The sequence below is a fragment of the Panthera uncia genome, unplaced genomic scaffold, assembly GCF_023721935.1.
Source record: "Panthera uncia isolate 11264 unplaced genomic scaffold, Puncia_PCG_1.0 HiC_scaffold_638, whole genome shotgun sequence".
Lineage (NCBI taxonomy): Eukaryota > Metazoa > Chordata > Mammalia > Carnivora > Felidae > Panthera > Panthera uncia.
In genome coordinates this window covers 1-14,808 of record NW_026059801.1, presented here as the reverse complement: position 1 = coordinate 14,808, position 14,808 = coordinate 1, and positions in this window count along the sequence as shown.

Genomic DNA, 14,808 nt, shown 5'->3' with positions numbered 1-14,808 from the left:
ATACTTTTCTAATTTATTTCATAACATCCACACGCATTTTGTATTAATAAGAAAGGCCGTAGAATAAAAACGGACCCTTCCTTCCCCAAACCTTGTGAAAAGCATCAAGCATTTTCCTTCCAAGGTGGCAATTACTGTTCCTAAATAGCTTCAGCTTTTTAAACTCATTCATTCAAAACGAACTCAGTTAAAAACGGAAAGCAGGGGCGCCTGGGTGGCGCAGTCGGTTAAGCGTCCGACTTCAGCCAGGTCACGATCTCGCGGTCCGTGAGTTCGAGCCCCGCGTCAGGCTCTGGACTGACGGCTCGGAGCCTGGAGCCTGTTTCCGATTCTGTGTCTCCCTCTCTCTCTGCCCCTCCCCCGTTCATGCTCTGTCTCTCTCTGTCCCAAAAATAAATAAAAAACGTTGCAAAAAAAAACAAAAAAACAAAAAAAAAACGGAAAGCAGAGCCTGCTTGGGACTCTCTCTCTCTGCCCCTCTACCCTGCATCTCTCTCATTCTCAAAATAAATAAAAAAAACTTAAAAAAAAAAAAAAACTTAAAAAAAAAGAAAAAAAAACAGAGGACGCCTGGAGGGGGGGTGGGTGGTGGGGAGCTCAGTTGGTTAAATATCTGACTTTGGCTCAGATCATGACCTCATGGTTCGTGGGTTTGAGCCCCACATCAGTGCTGACAGCTCGGAGCCTGCTTCAGATTCTGTGTCTCCCTTTCTCTCTGCTCCTCCCCCACTCAAGCTCTCTCTTGCTCTCACTCTCAAAAATAAATAAACATAAAAAATTTTTTTTTATATCTCGTTGTAATGAACCGATACAACATGAAAAACGAGGGTCTTTCGATGCTAGCTTTTTGTACTCCTGACTGAAGTAAACCTTTAGGAACTGTATTTGCTAAAAGAGTAAATCCCAAATTCTGTCATTACTGTTTGGTCGTCTCATTTCATGAATCATGAGGGCAAAGATCATTTCAAGGAAGAGGGTCTTGTAACACTGCCATTTCTTAGAAGCCTTGGTGATGGGCTGGGCCCCCATTCTCTTGAGTGTTCATAGGGGCTCTAAAGGCACACCTAGCACAATCGTGATGGGGGACTGATCAATTAACCAAAAAAAGCTAGTTAAAAGCAGAAAATTATCTTTTTCAAAGATGTGGGATCTCCCACCCCCACCTGAATGCATGTTGGTTTGCTGGCCTTGACTCTGCGGGGACAAGGCCTGTCCTTTCGAGGGTGGGCACGTGCGAAGCACATTCCCAGCTTCAGCTTGCTGCAGGCTGGGGGAGAAATGGGAGCCATATGCCATCTATTGGCTTACGACTGGCTCACTCTCACCCGGTCAGGTAGCAACGTTTAAAACCACCCGTCTCGGGGCGCTTGGGTGGCTCAGTCGGATAAGCGGCCGACTTTGGCTCAGGTCATGATCTCGCGGTCTGTGAGTTCAAGCCCCGCGACGGGCTCTGTGCTGACAGCCCAGAGCCTGGAGCCTGTTTCAGATTCTGTGTCTCCCTCTCTCTGACCCTCCCCCATTCATGCTCTGTCTCTCTCTGTCTCAAAAATAAAATAAATGTTAAAAAAAAAATAAAATAAAATAAAACCACCCGTCTCTACTGACTATGTCTGAGGCGTCCATCTGAAGTTCACAGGTACAATTCTCTTCCTACAACTGCATTTCACTGGTTTCATGTTGAACAAGTAATTAAAACAACAAGCGTATCTGAAATCAAGAGACGTGGAAAGAAACACAAGGGGCTCTGGGTGTGGCCAAGAGCAGTAAGCGGCAGCGGAGTGGCGGGGTTGGCTGCCCTATCCCATGGGTCCCGGGCACTGGGGAGGCAGGTGTTACAGGAAGCAAGAGCATGATGGTCAACCCAACAAGTCGGTCACGTGGAAGCGAGTCCAAAGAGCTTCCATTGTGGTTATATTAAGTAACACCACGAGCCTCAGGATTCTTAACGTGAAAGAACGCTTACATATCGACAGAACAAGATAAATCCTCCACTGGGGGGGTGGGGGAGGGAGGAGGAGGAGGGAGGAATGGACCAAAGCATGAATAAGCAATTCACAGGAAATTTAAATTACCATTAAACTTGGGAAGCGAGTTAGGCCTGGCTAATAATCAAAGAAATGCAAAGTCTTCATCAAATGGGCAGATCCATTTTCTTGAGGCTAAGTCGGTGTAAGGCTTGAAATGCAACTCTCATGCAAAGCTAGCGGCTGCTGTAGAAAGCGCTAGACACGTTAGGAGGGCAACTGGAAATACAAATCGAATCTCTAAATAATTCCATAACCTTTGATCTACCTCCAGCAATTATCCCGAGACCCACATGATTATTTCTAGATACTGATTGTTTTTAACATTTCTTAAGTGTTTATTTTTGAGAAAGAGAGAGAAAGCGAGCGTGTGCACGAACCTGAGCCGAAGTCAAGTCGGAAGTGTAACTGACTGAACCACTCGGGTGCCCCTCTATATGCTAATTTTGAAATAACAGCACAGAAAAAGAGAAGTACAAGGTATCTGTCAATAAAAGATAAGTTAGTTTGTGGTCCATCCGTAATACAGAATACATTCAGAACATCATTCAAGATATTTTTACAAAAAAACTACTACTGGCTTGGGAACATACTCGTAATAATGCATTAAGTGCTCATACTACAACCTGTCATTTGCAGCGTGATCCCAATTTTGTAAAAACTGAACGAAGTACGGAAGGAATTGCACCAAACTGTGAACAGTAGTTGACAAGGGGTGGGGGTGGGGGGGGGTAGGATTACAAACATATAACATTTTCTTTATTCTTTTCTGTATTTTGGCTCATTTCTCACAATGGATGTGGGTTGTTTTCAGAAAACAGTGACAAAAATAGAGAAACGGCCATCGTAAGTAGAAGCCAGCTGACACTTCCATAATTGATCATCTAACCTGAAAAAGAACCCTGGGGGAGGAGGAATCTCCTCGTGCTGTCCTGGAAAAACATTTGTGCACCTCCCTCTGGAGTCCCAACCTCGCGGCCATGAGCACACAACTCTGGCAGACCAGGCCCACACAGGAAATTAAACCCAAGTCATGAATACAGAAACGCTTTTCTTCTCAAATGCCATTTGACCTCTTCTATCAAACATTCTGCAGCATCTGGATTTGATCAAAGTTACATAATCAGGGGGAAGTGGCCTGGAAAACACCTGGAAGAGGCAGAAGGCCGATACTCGCCCAGGGCTGCCTGTGGATTTCAAGTCAGGGTTCAAGAGGGACTGTCCCCGACAGGGAGACGGACGCTGGGAATTTCTCGCGAGGGGATGAGCCCTTTGTCAGGAAGGAAAGGGCCTCCCACTGCTTTTTGATTCACCAGGACGTCAGGAAATCCAAGGCAGTCTCTCCGTTTTCCTCCCTAGTTCTTACTCCATTCCACAAATTTATGGCCGAAGCCCAAAGGGAAGTAATGCCCACGCACGCCTCTGGATGGAGACACTGAAGTGTAGCCACAGTCCGACACCAAAACCTTCCAGTCAATTCCCCATCCAGGCTGATGTCAAAATTGACTCACAATGCATAGATGCCAAGTTCCTTGCTTCATTTCATAGTGAACTGTGCTCGTCAACCTTACAAATGATCACAGCTCACAAGGCCAACACTGCAGAATGTACTTAAACCTTCCTGGCTTAATGCGGGGACTTTCTGCCAGGCCCACTGTCAGGAAGTCGGACCCTTAAAGAAGCTCCGAAGCTTCATTCAAGAAAGATGTCCAAAACAGCTCCCCTTTTCTGTTCTTCCAATGGATCTTTTGGCTATTGTTAAGTCTTGGGAAAGAAATTTCAGCATCTGTTGGGGTGCCTGGGTGGCTCAGTCGGCTAAGCATCCAACTTCGGCTCCAGTCACATGATCTCATGGTTCATGAGTATGAACCCCACATAGGCTCTATGCTGACAGCTCAGAGCCTGGAGCCTGCTTCGGATTCTGTGCCCCCCCCCCCCCCCCCGCCCTTCTCCTGCGCTCATGCTCGGGCCCATGCCTGCTTAACTTATTTCTAAGTAAATATTCTAAGTATTCTAAGAAAATGGCTTGGGTCTTTAAAGTACAAGTTAAAGATCTTCTTATACAAAAATAATCCTTTCTTAAAGTTGTGAGTCAGTGATCAAAAATGTTTACGGAAGATTCTCAGATAAGGCGTATCTGGTCTAGACGGCCAGGGGCTGCCCCTGCACCCACCAAGGGCAAACAGGAAGAGAAGTAAAATGTTGGTGACCTTCAGGGGCCCGTGAGGCTACTTCACAGACCCGAGGGGAGCGATTTCACCTCCAGGGAAAACATCCCTGGGAAGCTTCCCACCTTCCTGTAGGTGCTGGTGCCCAAGGCCTCGGTTTGCTCTGTGAGTACAGAGCCGAGTGGGCTCTCCTTCAGTGGGGAGGGGAGGGGAGGGGAGGGGAGGGGAGGGGGGGCGGGAGGGGGCAGGGTGTGTCAGGCGTGATAAACACTCCCTCTCCTTTTGCTCACATGCAATTCTTTAAACCCTTGTTGTTTATTCTTATTTCCTCTGTGGGCCTTTCACTATTACCCTCCAGTTCAAGGAATCTCTGTAATTCAGAAATCTATAAAACAGATCCCTCAAAAAGGAGGGAAGGCTTCGTGTTTTATTTCATACTCCGTTCCAACTGATGAGATCATGCTCAGACTATTCTCAAGTCAGTATACAACGGTCTCCTACAACTTTTTAGAATATGAGCTTAGAGGAAAAGTATTATTTCCCACAATCCGAACTTGATGAAAGTCCTTTTACCCACTTTCTACACGGTCCTTTATTTTGTAATTTACACCCTCACCCAGAGCGGCTAAAATTATTTAAAAAACGGGCTTAGTTGGATACAGCCTTGGCCTTAACATCACACTTCACAACATCTTCCCAGCACCCCCAAACACTGTGTTAGCTGCTGGGGAGCAGGGGCAGGGCGAGGTGGCAGTGATGCGAAGAATCCCCACACGGCCTCTGCCCCTTGGGGGAAGAGAACACAGCTGGTGAAAATGTACACGGCCTGGATAGCAAAAGTCAAATAGAAGACCAAGTGAATTTCTAAGAACGCAGACATTGGGGCGAGGAGGTGTGAGGGGCCCGCTCACCAGCATTACACAGAAGGGGCTCCTGAGTAAGACCTCGCCTGGCAAGGGAAGCAGGATTAACATAGGGATCCAAGGCGAGCCTGACACACTGAGGCTACTCAGGGAGGGACCTTCATCCCTCTGCTGTGGACCCTCTGGTGATGTCTGCGGATGCCTCCAAAAAAAGTCAGGGACGCCTGGGTGGCTCAGTCGGTTGAGAGTCCGGCTTCGGCTCAGGTCATGATCTCGAGGTCTGCGAATTCGAGCCCCGCGTCGGGCTCTGTGCTGACGGCTCGGAGCCTGGGGCCTGCTTCGGATTCTGTGTCTCCCTCTCTCTCTGACCCTCCCCCGGCTCATGCTCTGTCTCTGTCTCAGAAATAAACACTAAAAAAAAAAATTAAAAAAAAAAAGTCTGCAAATGCAGAGAATATGGAGGGCTGTAAGGGAAAACAGCTGTATGGAAACAGTCCTCAAATCTTAAAAACAGAAATTTATTTGTGATACAGGGCTTCTTCATTAATGCATTAAGTATCTACTTATTAATGGATTAAAGAAACAAGATCTAGTAGTAACTACTATCATTTCAAAGTTCTGATATGTGTAAGTGATAATCACAACTGTTACAGGACACGAAAACATCGGATTTCTACTGGTGACAAAGTCACCAGTATTGCTAACCTGGCTGTGGTTTGTTACCTACGTTCTTAAAAAAATGAAATACTAATTTTCAGTTAGAGGTTAGTGAAATAAAGTTCTAAAATTTTCCCATCCAAGGAAATGGAGCCCCTGAATTCTATCCCAGACCCCAAGGGCTTTCCAGGCTAACAACTCCTACACTATAGATTTGGTTCAGTAGAACCCCTGTAATCTGACAGGGAGAGGGACCTAAAAAGAAGGCTGCTATAAATTAGTGAGAAGTCCAAATTATGCAGTTTTCTTTTTAAATAAATGCAGTTTGGGGGCGCCTGGGTGGCTCAGTTGGCTAAGCGTCTGACTCTTAATTTTGGCTCAGGTCATGATCTCAGAGTTCATGAGTTCAAGCCCTGTGTTGGGCTCCATATGGACAAGACAAGAGCCTGGTTGGGGTTCCCCACCCCTCCCCTGCCTGCTCTCTTTACTCTCTCTCTAAGTAAATAAACTTTAAAAATAAATAAGTAAACAAATAAATGCAGTTTTAGCACTTCCCACTTACAGGCATTATAAGCATTAAGCTAAATGAGTTTCTGGAGAAAACTCCTTTTAAAAATAACAAGTAAAAAAAAATAATAAAAATAACAAGTAAAAAATAAAGTTACTTAAAATTAGACCAAGGTGGGGCTCCTGGCTGGCTCAGTTGGTTGAGCTCCCGACTTTGGCTCAGGTCATGATCTCACAGTTCATGGGTTTGAGCCCCACATCGGGTTCTGTGCAGACAGCTCAGAGCCTGGATCCTACTCTGGATTCTGTGTCTCCCTCTGTCTCTGCCCTCCCCTGTTCACGCTCTCTCTGTCTCTCAAAAATAAACAAACATTTAAACATTTAAATAGATACATAAAATTAGACTAAGGTTTAAGTATTTCCCCTGGAATCTTTACATGATAATGTTCCTAGCAAATCAAGTTTAGGAAACAGAATTCTCCACGTCGTCTCTATCAGCAGTCCAAGTATTAACTTTCTGAAAGATACACAGAGCCAGTCCCCTCCATCAAAAAGCAAAAACATAAAAAGAATTCTGTATCGCTTTCTAGGACTCTGTTGTCAAAGAAGCCTACGGTTACTGGAGACGGAGCATAAAGACGAACACCTCACCATCTTCAAACCACTCTGAATACGGCACCCCCACACCTCACCCCTGCCTCATCCCAGCTAAGTTTACACCCACATCGTGGCCACTTTTCCTCCTCAATCTCCCTGATGGGTCCTGTCCTGTCCGTGTGGCCCACCGTGCCCTTGACTGGTTTCCCTGACTCTGCCCACTGCGTTGTGCCACCACACTGCCACCAGAGGGGTCTTTCTAAAATGCAGCTCCGACCGAGCGGCTCTCCTATTAAAATCCCACGGAGAAGGCTGCTGGCAGAGGCGGAAGAGATCCTGCCCGTCACTGGTCAGCCACTACGTACTAGCAGGGTCACCTGTGGCAACACAAAGAACAGGACGGTCAAGTGCCCTGCAGGGTAGACTGCGGTTTGCAGATTAACAGGCAAGACGCGGTTCCTAGCGTGTAACAGGCCCTCTCAGCATGGCTGGGGTCATCATCAAGTCCGAGCTCCTGAAGTGGGTACACGAGGCCCTGCAGGGTCTGGTCTGCGACCAGCTTCTCCCACAACCCCTGGTCCCCCATTCCAGCCTCCCCAAACCTCTGGAAGCTTCCCCCACCGAAGCTTGTTGCTGCCCCAGCTTGTGAGCACTGTGACAAGTGCCATTTACTCTCTCCAGAATGCCTCCCCAGCCTACTTTCCATCCTCCTGGCCTCACCCCTTCTAGTGAGCCTGACTGGTCCTCCCTCCTCCCTGCACCTCACCCCTAACTGATTATCTCCCCTTCACCTCATAGGTGAAGAATCTGTTAGCCTGGGCTCCAGGGTGGACAAGCCTTGTTTAAATTCAGTCTACCGTGTCTTGAAGACATTAATTTCCCAGCCTCAGTTTCTCGATTGCACAATAGGGCAACAACAGTATCTACCCAACTGGGCTGTCAGAAGGGCTCCACGCACACCGCAGGTGGAGAATTTCTGCACAAACGCCACGTGTGGTACCTGGCCCTAGGACCCTGCCCTACAGGTCAAGTACTTCTTCATTTATTATTGTTCCCACAATAATGTGAACTCTGGGGCAGAGACCAGCATTTTTTTTTTTTTAATTTTCTTTAATGTTTATTTTTGAGAGAGAGAGAGAACGAATGGGGGAGACACCGAGAGAGAGGGAGAAACAGATTCTGAAGCTGGCTCCAGGCTCAGAGCGCTCAGCCCAGAGCCCAACGCGGGGCTCGAACTCAGGAGCCGCGAGATCATGACCTGAGCCAAAGTCAGATGCTTAACCGACTGAGCCACCCAGGCGCCCTGAGACCAGCATTCTTATCACAGCCTTCACCCTCTGCCCTGGGCTAGGCAGGACATACAGCACCACCAGGTGTTTATTTAAATGAACAGCTAGGCAGAACCCCTTGCACTTGACTGTCTTTAGCAACAAAGTAAAATATTAAGTCTGGAGTGAAGAGTGTACCTTAATTATCTGTGAACCTGCAGAAACAGCAGACAGCAGGATGGAGAGCAAATGGCACTTTACCAGGAATGCTTTTATAAAGATCTAGGAAACGCAATCATTTTTTTAAAAATGGAATGTAAACCATGGTCAAGATCCCGAAACACAGCGCAACGTAAAAGTACGTTTCTCTGTGCTTTCACAAGAAACAGGACTCGTGACAGGCCGGTATGGGCAGACGGCCCCTCCACACACTTTTTTTTTTTGTCTGTGGGGGAGGAAAGGGTCCCCAGATCCTGGCACTGGCCCCAATTCAAACTGTGGGCAGTGAGCCCGCTAACCAGAGAAGCATTTACTCTGTCACAGGTCCTTTTCGGCAAACTGAAAGCCTCCCCTTCTGCCTTGCCAGGCCGGGGATGGTTTGCGAGTACTCACTTCGTATGTCCTGATCTCCCTGAAAAGGTCATCAAGGATGCCTGGGTCAGGTTAGACCCGACTCACCGAAGGGGCTACCCAAGGGCAGATGAATCCCCGAGAATGTCTTGTTTGCCATTATTCCTCCTATTGCTAACCTGAGTAACTGAACAGGACCATAAAAAGCTATCTGGGTTCCAAAAAGCAATGGCTGATTCTATTCACGGCCCACCTTTTCAATTCAGTTTTTTTTTTTTTTTTTTTGAAAAAAAAAATTTTTTTTTAAGTTTATTTATTTTGAGACAGAGAGAGACAGAGCATGAACGGGGGAGGATTAGAGAGAGGGAGACACAGAATCCGAAACAGGCTCCAGGCTCTGAGCTGTCAGCACAGAGCCCGACGCAGGGCTCGAACTCACGGACCGCAAGATCGTGACCTGAGCCGAAGTCGGCCGCTCAACCGACTGAGCCACCCAGGGCGCCCCTTCAATTCAGTTTTAAGGCATTCCGTGTAGGGTGCTACACTACCCCCCCCCCCCCCCCCCCCCCCCTTCCCCCCCCCCCCCCCATAAGTCTATTAAGCAGACTCTCTCATGACAGGTGTTTTGAGAGGCCAGGCGACAGAGGCAGAGGTGAAGGTTACTCACGTGCCTCTCCCACGGCTTCCCATCCATCAGTCTGCATGGCTCACACTCAGCCCCTTGCACTGCTTCTCTCTCTCTCTCTCTCTCTCTCTCTCTCTCTCTCTCTCTGGATCTTGCTCTCTCCCTTCCTCTCCTCTGGATCTCTTCCTCTGCCCACCTCTGCCATCCTCCCCCGTCCCGTGTCCCCTGGGTTCTCCCTTTCTGGTCTCAGCCTTTCTCCTCTTGGGTCTCTGCCTCCCTCTCCTCCTTAATTCCCACCTCTTTCTCTTTCTCCTTCGTCTGTCTTCTCTGTCACCCAACACAGACAGTGTAACAAAGTACCTAGATGTGGGTTAAGAAAGAAGGATCTGAACGCCAATTTCGGGGACTGACAACTCTCATCATCGGAGGGCAAAGTTAGACTCTCAAATGTCAGTAATTAGCAAGCTGTTTTTCCAAACGGCTTTGGAAGTAGAACTTCAACGAGGCAAGAAAACAAGATTGACCATAATTTGCTCTGTGTTCTTTTTTTAACCAAGGTAATCTTGGGCCCAGCCGACTATGAAAAATGACTTAATCTGCCCTCTCTGAGGCTCAAATTCGGGACCTTCCGATTAGGAGACAGACGCCTGCCAGCTGCACTAAAAAGGACAATTTAAAATTGACCATACGTTGGGAATTATTAAAGCTGGTGATGAGTACAAGGAATTCAATGGGCTGTGTGCTTTTCCTTTAAAAAAGTAAAACAAAACAAAACAAAAAAACCCACAAGCCCCCCAAAACTAAGAATTTATTTTATGAATCTTTCTGGGTGTTTAATTATGATCTGCTATTACAGACGGAAAGTTAAATTCTTCCCATATCCCACTTGATCTTATGGTCTTGTATTTACCTTTTCCAGTTTTATTGATATGATTTACATATCACATTGTGTAGGAGTTTCAGGCGTACAACCTAACAACTTGCTGTATGTAGACTGTGAAAAGATTAGTTACCACAGTAAGTTTCGTTAACATCCGTATCACCACACAGTTGCACGTTTTTTCCTTATGATGAGAACCCTTAAGATCTACTTCTCTTAGCAACTTTTAAATATACGGCACAGTGCTGTTAACTATACTATCTATAGTATAACTATATAGTTACATCTATAGTCTAACTAACTATACAGTGCTGTTAACTAACTATCGTGTTGTACAACGGTGTTATGTATTTTTTTTTTTTTTAATTTCTCCGTCGACCATTTTTCCTGTTTCTATTTCGGATCAGCGATTACACTGGCAAAATTATGACGATTTTAGAACAAGGTAATGAGAGGTAGATGTTCAGTCTTCACATCTTTGGAGCTGTGGAAAGAGTAAGATGCCAATCATGAATCAAGGGGATTCCTTTTCCACAATTAAAACATTCAGCATGGGCGTAAGAAAGGATCTGGGGCGGCGGGGGTGGGGGGGACGCCTGGCTGGCTCAGTGAGGCGAGCGCAGGGTTCCTGATCTTGGGGTCGTGAGTTCGAGCTCCACGTTGGGTGTAGAGAATACTTAAATAATTAAAACTTACAAAAAAAAAAAGGATCAGGAAAAGGGAAGATACTTTTCCTTAAAACTGATGATAGAAGTATTAATTTTATGCATCAGAGCAAACACGGAAACAAGCTGTCTTGTTAACAAGAAAAACTATGGGTAGGTTCAGCTCGATTCTGTCATGACTTCAGCCATTGGAGAAACTGGCAATGCCAACCTTTTAGACTGCTCAATATTTGTTTAAAGTTACAGCTGATATGTGCTAACATCCTGCTCTGTGCCAGGCTCTGTGCTGAACAATGTAAGTGAAATCTCTCCCGCAAATCTCACAACTCAACGAAGGAGGGCCTACCACGAGTTGTATTTGGAAATGAGAACGCCACCGAGGCTCAGACAGCACGATGCCCAGGACCAGCGGGCAGCAGGGTTGGCATCCAGGCCCCGGCTGGCTGGCTCTGGAGCTGCGGGTGTCACACGAGAAGAGGACTCTGCAATGCCCTAGCCACGAAACTGTCTGCATTTAGGGACCTCTCAAAGGAACCTCATGCGGGTATATATGCAAACAGTCAGCACTTTATCGATTTCAAAACCTTCACGTGAACCATCTCCTAGATCCCCAAAACGATCCTCTCAAGGTTGGCTGGACAGAGGATGTTGGTTCTTTCTGTCTTAGAGGCAAAGAAACAGAGAGGCCGAGAGAGGTTAGACAAAAATGGATCTCCTGACTCCAAATTCAGAAGCATTTCCAAAGGGCACAGGGGCCTTTCTCCTCCTCCTCTCTAGAAACCTCAGGGCGGCGGTATGCAAATAAGGTAAGGGTGTCTACAAAGCGCTTGGTGCCAGAGCCTGTCACATCATAAATGCTCACCAGTTTTAATGTCACCTCAAGCGAGGAGAACTGGCTGGCTTTCCATTAGGTTCCTGGAAGAGGCTGGCATTTTCTTTGTTACTAAACAAGGGAAGCACGTGATGAGCCCAGGAGAGAGTATTTAGAAAGAGAGCCTGGGCTGCTCTACAGAAGTTCTAACACTGTACATATCTGTGCAGCTGGCACCACATAAAGTATTTGCCAGAAAGTTAACTGCTGAAAAGCAGCATTTTAAAGCGGCCCTTAAAATAAATTTTGCAAGTTCAAGAAGAGTTCACTTCACATTACTTTTGATTCCACACTACAGAGCTAGCATATACATGTACAATATTCATGAACGATGTATGCAAATACACACGTAAACAAAGAAGAGTGAACTGGGGAAAAAAAAAAAAAAATTCAAATGGCCAGTGCTCGGGGCGCCCGGGGGGCTCAGTCGGTTAAGCGCCTCACTTCGGCTCAGGCATGATCTCAGGGTTCGGGGGTTCGAGCCCCAGGTCAGGCTCTGTGCTGACAGCTCAGAGCCTGGAGCCTGCTGCGGGATCTGTGTCTCCTTCTCTCTCTGCCCCTCCCCCACCCGTGCTGTCTCTCTGTCTGTGTGTGTGTGTGTGTCTCTCTCTCTCTCAAAAATAAACATTAAAAAAATGTTTTTTACATGGCCAGTGTTCATGTTTTCTTCCACATCTCTAGGGGGAAGCAATAATCAGAAAGCTGGGTGTTTGAAGTCAACCTAAGATTGTAAAGCTAAATGTGGTCATGGTGAATACATACTGCCTATAAACACACATTTCCACAAAGTTGGAACGCAAAATTCAAATGTTTTAAACGCTCATTATACGCATACAATATGTCCAGAAGGACACGCAAGAAAACTCCTGAGTGACTGCCTCTGGGTAGGGAAACTGGGTAGGAGACACAATTACTTTTCACTAAATACCCTTTTAAAATGTTCTTTTTTAAAATCATGTACAGCTATTTTAATATACATTTAAATTTTCTTCTGCAAAAGATGATCATTTTTATCAGTATTAGTCTTCTAGAAAAGAAAGAAAGAATAGCCTTATTTCAGACGTTCTTGAAGCTGCCATTTCCACATCCACAGAGAGTGCCAAAGGTCACAGTCACAGTTGGTAAAGCACCGAATGGCTGAAACTCGGCTCTCTGGAGCCAGACGGTATGGGTTCAAATCCCAGCATCACCACTTGCTAGCTCTGGGACCTTAGACAAGTTTCCTAACCTTCTGGGGCCTCAGGTTCCTCATCTGTAAAGTGGAAATAACCACAGGGCCATCATGAGAAACACGCACACCGAATCATATAGAAATACTGAAACATTGCTTGGCATATAGTAAGCGTTTAATTGTTGCTTTGACAGCTAGGCCTGGGGAGCGCATAGATGCATGATCAGGTCGCATTCACGGCGGGAACCATCTTTGACAGAATGCAAAAGCTGACTTATATTCGACTCTCTGTGCCCTGAGCTGCCTGCGCCCTGAGCGGGTATCAATAAACACTAATTGATTGACTTAGGAGGTCAGTAAAAAACGGAAAGGCTGGACAGGAAGCAGTAAGACGCTTTAGATGAGATCCACCCCCTAAAATAAAAACCAATAATTCAACTATGCACTAAATCTCCGGTTTACCCCAAGAAAACAGTCTGCCCTAAATCTCCGGTTTACCCCAAGAAAACAAAAACAATGTCACAGCTCTGAAAGTCCAGTTCATCTACTCCGCCCGTGGGCGTCCATCTGCAAATGGAGATAATGCCTAACACTAACTCGATACAGATGTAAATGAGAATGTGCTCAGAATTTTGAGCAACTTGGAAAATAAGCGACGCATTAACTGAAGATGATTTTGGCCGCTTCCAATGCCAACTTTCAGGGACAAGTAAACCATCTCCTCCCTCCAAATGGTGGATTTTGTGAGCCGGCTCGAAGGCCCAAAATCGCAGGCAGGGAAGAGGGATGCATGTCCACATCCTGCGAAAGCAAGAGCAAACAGGTTTCACCTGCATCACTGATGTTTATGGTTTAAGCTGCTTATGTGACTCCAGGCAGGCCCTCAAATCAAAAAGGAAAAAAAAAAAAAAAAAAAAAAAAAAAAAGGGTGGCTGGTGAGGGTCACGGGGGTATTAAAAAAAAAAAAGTTGGAAGGAAAAGAGGTTAGACCATTTATGAGGCCTTCGTTTATTTCTCCTTCCTTTTAAAAAGAAGTACGTTACAACTTCATGGCACACTAGCAGCAATCCAACTTGTTCTCAGATGAGCTTTACATTTCTATTCCTATTTTAAGTCCTCAGTGAAAATGACAGAGAAATACCAGCAGGATTTCGTCTGGGATGTCCGGTCCCTAAGTCAGGTCGATTTCAAGTCCAAAATGACGACCCCCACGCACCCTCCCCGGTTCACTTTCTTTCAGTTGTTACTAGCAAAGAAAAAGAAAGACAACAGGAAAGAAGGGCACAGGGGATGAGAGAAGGAAAGGAAAGCAGAACGGAAAAAAGGCAAAAAGAAAGATGCTCCTGGTTCTGCACTTTATGGAGCGAACCCAACATGAGGCCCCCCCTCCCCCGCCAAGTACGCTGGACTCATTCACAACGCCTTCCTCAAATGTGTAACTTCGCTTCCCCCATCCCCGCGAAAAGGGAGAATTCCTAAGACCTCGTCGTGGTCTGCAGATAAGAGTGGGTTGGGGGTTGGGGGCGCGTGGGGTAGAAAGATCACTTGAAATTCCGCATCCATAAATGGTAGAGCGGTGTTCCTTTGTACACGACACTTAATGAGAATCACATGTTTCACAAACACGGGTCGACCTTTTTGACACATAATTCCCAATTCACGGTGGAAATTCCACAACGTGGGCTCACAGGGCCGTTGGGGCCTGTAGAGTTCGCTTTCTCAAACTTTCTCGGGGAGAGCCCCCCCCCCCCCTCCGGCTGGGGGCCCGGAGACACCGCCATCCCGGCGTGGGCTCCCAGGGTAGGGCGCGGGGACCGGAGCCCCGCACCCTCCCGCTCGGCCCGCAGCGCCCAGGCGGGGTCGCGGGAAAGACCAGGAGAGAGCAAGAAAGGGGGGGTGGGGGGTGGGCAGGGAAAGGGAAAGGGAAAGGGAAGGGGGGGGG